Below are 5,268 nucleotides of genomic sequence, written 5' to 3'. Positions count from 1 at the left end.
TATGTTAATAAATGTGTCAAGAAATATTTAAATATATTTTTATACACATTTTTTTTCTACTATCTTAGTATTTTTTTTCTTGCATGATATGAACAATCAATTGTACGTGTTGGCTCTTTCCTATGTCTTTCTCTTCTCATTAAGGTGTGACATAAAAAAAGGTATTTTTTCAATTTATCTTTCGGATTTAATTGTGATATTTTTTCATGCATATTTGACGGAATTAGTTCTCTTTTTTTTTTCTTGCAAATTATGCATTCGAAAAGATTCTAACATTTTTTTTAATCTTTTGGCATCTACAATTACAACAGAAGGTTACTCTTTAATAATGTGTCTAGAACATCCTATTGAAATGCCAAAATATCCAAACACTGAATGTTCATTGGAGGAAAATGTTAAATGACATGAAAAGAAACCATGTTATAAAAGTGCGTCAATTGGAAACAAAAATACAAAATACGATTAGTGCATAAGTACTTATATTCTTGAAGCACAAATTTATCTCCACCTTGAACAGTTGTGTTGATTTTGGATTTTAAAGATAGCATGACAATGAAACAATTAGAGGTGAATGGTGGTTGTTATTATGGTAACTTAAAACAGAGAAACATATATATAGAGATAGAGGTAACGAGGCTGGATTTTTTTTTCTATCTAGGGCTTCTTACCCAAGGTGTGCTTGTTGTTGTGCACCCACACCTTAAGCATATGAGGTTGGATGCTAGCTTGGGAACAAAACTCCTGCATGACACTCTCATCGTGCTTCAAAATCCTCCAGCCAAGCTTTTCTGCAAAGGCCATCATCTTCTCCTTTTGCTCTTGGGTGAACCTAGTCTTGAAACGCTTCTTGCTGGACCCGCCATGAGGAATGGCACCACTCGTTGGGTCTGACACTGCCTCCATGTCCTCCCTTGAGGACTAGGCCCCACCACTGCCCCTTGACCTGGAGGAGAGTGCCAGTGAGGTGCATTGCTGCCCTTGCACACGAGGGTAGCCCACCTGCTCCCCATAGTACACTGCCAACGGCAACGACGAGTGGTGGTAGTAAGGCACCAGGTAGGTGTCATTGGGGGTCTCCTTACGATGGAAGTTTTGGTGGCAGTTGCACACTAGGCATTTTAGCGCGTCCAAGGTTCCCTCCTCGCCCAGAGGCAAGAACGTGATGCATCCATCAAGTGTGTGGCCTCCATTTTTGACGGTGTGGTTCTTAAGGCACTCATGATACTTCTCATTGTTGTTGTTTTGAGCTAGGGTGGGTGGTGTTGGGGTCACTGGAATTGCCACTGGTATCGCCGCCACCACTGGCTCCTCTTCGCCTCGACTTGAGGGCGGTATTCTGAAGTCGTCATGACTCGCTGTTGCTGCGGGCATCCTCAACTCAGTTTCCTCATGTTGCTTAAACTCCATTTTGGAAATATGAGAAGAATTCTTGCTTCAAAGTTGTGATAGCTAATGGTGGTGGATGATTGAGCATATAAGGAAGCACTGAAGAGGAAACAAACAAGAAGTGTTGAATGAACTCTCTTTCTCTCTCTCAAATAATAGTTTCAGTTTCATACATTTTTTTTCTGCTTCTCTATTTTCTCCCTGATCCCTCGACCCTCGCGACTCTTAATTCTTTATTCTTGTACTAAATCCAATTACCTCGATAATTTTTTATTAGTTTTTTATTTTTATAGAAACATTAATATTTGTTTGAGGAGACATAAATTTCTTATCGGTGGGTGGTCCAACGCCTTAAATGACCTTTCATTCAATAAAAACATATTTTGCAAAAAAGATAAAAACAATTTAACCAAATACTTTGTTCACAAAAGAACTACGTAGGTTTGATTTTCTCATCACAACTGAGGAATACGTAGGAGCAAAGGGAAGCGCCCTTGTCAACCACAAAGAGATAAAAATATAAAAAGGCATAAAAAAGACATAAGAACATAAAAAGGGAAGATAACATAAATTGAAGTCATATTTGCACATTTGATTAAAGGCTGTCATCTCTTGTGACGGACGTGTGGGGTGCTAATACCTTCCCCGTGTGTAAATACAACTCCCGAACCTTTCACTTAAAGTTCGTAGATCACGTCTTTTCCAGTTTTTCCGACGTTTTCCTCAAATAAATGTTGGTGGCGACTCCGCGCTTATTCCTTTCTTGGAACACGCACCCGCGAGTCACGCGTCGCCCTCCCGCCGAAGGGTAGGTTGCGACACATATGAATATGCTGCAAAGGAAAAGCTTTAGGCAATATACATTAAGCAAAACTATTTGCACATTTTTATATAAAGCTGCTTGTGGCGTCAAAGCCTCAAATGCATTAACACTTGGCAAAGTAAGCACGACTTACCTCAATCAAAATTAGACCCTGTGAGCACGAATGAGCACCCTAAACGGACTGCAAAGTGAAATGTACCTAGATAAGGTCCTTGCAGAAGAAACAAACAAAGAGTCTTTATAGTGAGCATAAGTTCGTACCTAGGTATTTAGAAGAAAGACTCATGAAACATACCTAGGTAGGGTGGCAAGCTGTCACGGTCTCGAGTGCGATGAAGAAGAAGAAGCTTAGACAGAAAAGAAGAGAGCTTAGATGGAGATCGAAGAAGAGAGCACGAGCAAAATAGGGCTCGCGCCTGATATATTTTAAAATGTAAGTCCAACATTGGTTTTCAATAAAAAAAAAACGATGTTAACAAAATGATGTTAGAGTAAACATCGGTTTTTTGGATGAAACCAATGTTAACTTATCATACGTTAACATCGGTTTTCAGCCCACCTTCTCTATAATTTTCCTCAGTTTCCCAAAATCAACAAAACCCCCCACAACAGAAACAACCAAAACAACCACCCATAAACATAAAAAAAACCAAACAAAGAAAGAAAAACCATTAGAGGGAGAGGAAAAAAAATAGTACCCATTGGTGGTTTGGTGACCTATGATGATGCTTCACCAGTGTGTTGAAGGAGACGTCATAGAGGTTGTGCTTGTCGTAGAGGAGGCAGTGGTCCACCACACTGATCGGTGCTACCACATGGGGGGGGGGGGATGTAAGGTGGTGCGGTTGGGGAGGAACTTAGTGGCACGCTACTTTGGTCTTGCCATAAGGTAGAGTCGACGGCACGAGTGTAGGGAGTCGGCAGTGAGGCCATGACGCAAGACCGAGTCTAGGGTTTAAAGATGGGGTTATTTCAAAACCATCTTAAATTAACTTTCATTTAATTTAAAAAATGTCACTGTTTTTTATACATTGGTTTCTATGACGGTCTTGAACGTAACCGCTGTCATAAAGTTCATTCCAAATGCTTATATTTACGATAATTCCACCACCTTATTAACTAAGACAGTTTTCTCGCGACCGTCGTAGAAGGAACATCGTAAAAAAGCTTCTTTTTAGTAGTGAAGTTTCTTTATTTTATCTAGCACTTGACAACAAAATAAAATGTATTTGCATTTAATTAATATGGATAGATTGTTGTGGACATAAAGGCACTAATTCAATGTTGTTGGATATGTTAAGAGAAACATTTTCCAAAATCATTGCATCTAGTTTCACTATTTTTAAGCATAATGGAGAAATGATTTAAGTTAATAGCAATAGTTGATTCATTGATACGTAATTATCATCTTTGGTAGTGATGGTACTCGAATAGTAAATTGTACTTGCATGATTTTCTTGTTGTTCAGCGCAATCTAGAAATATTGTACGCATCCATTTGTAGAGCATATGCTATATTAAAAAATCATATGCTCTGAATGTGTTAGAGGATAATTTTCTGAGTCATATTGATATAAGAGCATGTGCTCTTAAATAGAATACAAGGTAATCTAAAAAAAGAAAATCCTAAACTAATGCTCATCATTGTACCCGCTGTCAATTCCTATAATTAAGGGTCAATGATTCTTGGTCATAAATACAAAATATGCAGCTAATCAAATCTCCTAATAATGGGATTTAAATCCTATCTATAACAAGAAATAAAATATATAGTGGGATTCTGACACTCCCCCTCAAGATGTTGAGTGGATGTTATCCATTCCCAACTTGCTAACAATAGATTGAAATGTAGAGCCACTTAATCCTTTTGTTAAAACATTTGCTAGCTGATTTCCTGTGGATACAAATGGTGTATAAATTCTCCCACTATCCAACTTTTCCTTTATGAAGTGTTTGTCTACTTCAACATGCTTGGTCCTATCATGTTTCACTGGATTATATGTGTGGCGTCCCTAAATAATGACTGGTTTAATAGTAATAAATTAAATAGCAGAAACCATGGGAGATTTTTTTTTTCTTTTCTGTCTCTTTTTTTTTTGCACTGTTTTCATTTCACGGTAATTAAATTCAGAAGGAAAATTATCACTATAGAGTCCTGAATGGCCAGTTCACAACTCTATTCAGATTCATTTCTTTCTGATCATTCATAACCTCCAAACTATTTTTCTCTTTTAAAAATATACCAGCCATCATTTTAGGTCGTCACATGAAAGATAATAAGACGCAGTCGGTAAACTGTTTTCAAATAAAATTCGTTAACATTTACTTTTCAAATACAAGATCAAACATAATTGTTTTTATCATCTAAAACTGTCCAAAATATGGGAGTTTGCAAAACAGCATAGTGATATCTAGAGCAAAGGTAACAACTGTGGTGGCTTCAGCCACAATATATAAAATCATCAAAATTTCTATACAATAGGTCTACCCACCCAAAAATCAAAAGAGTAAACCTAGCAGTCTGAACTAGATACACCCACCCACAAAAAGTATGTACGCCTAGTCTAAGGAGTCGTCTGCTATGATGAAGAGTCGTCACTATTCGCTGTCCCTCCAAGGCCACTCTCCTCTGTAGAGTCTGCCTTAGATGTTGACATAATATCCTCTAGAGAATCAACATCAGGGAGTGGGTCTTCATCATCCTCAGGTAAGTCAAGGGCGTCCATAGCAGGTTCAGGAGGTAACTCCTCTGGGTCCTCTTCAAGATCCTCTTCAGAGGATGACACCTCTATCACTTGAACCGGCTCAACTAGTCGATATGGAGTAGGTGTAGGTAGTATCCACTCCACAGGCTGCTGAAGTGTGCGTGCGGGTTCCTCCGGATGTACTAATGAAGTAGCAGTGAGTCAAATTGTGCCACGGAATCGGCACCTCTCATTGCCTTCGAGGGTCTCCCAAACACCCTCTAGGCACTCCATCACAACGCGATCATGGATCAACTGCGCTGCCATCGCGATCTACAAGAGATGAAAGAAAGAGGGTAGACTCTTTCACAAGAAA

At 38.8% G+C, this 5,268-nt stretch overlaps 1 pseudogene; it reads right to left on the bottom strand.

The window, feature by feature from the left end:
• Positions 1 to 654: 654 nt before the first annotated feature.
• LOC100802515 (zinc-finger homeodomain protein 2-like) lies at positions 655 to 1,407 on the bottom strand (annotated as a pseudogene).
• Positions 1,408 to 5,268: the final 3,861 nt, after the last annotated feature.

Source organism: Glycine max, chromosome 2 (assembly GCF_000004515.6).
Source record: "Glycine max cultivar Williams 82 chromosome 2, Glycine_max_v4.0, whole genome shotgun sequence".
Lineage (NCBI taxonomy): Eukaryota > Viridiplantae > Streptophyta > Magnoliopsida > Fabales > Fabaceae > Glycine > Glycine max.
Note: the sequence above shows the minus strand (reverse complement) of the source record. Positions and strands in the feature narration are given on the sequence as shown.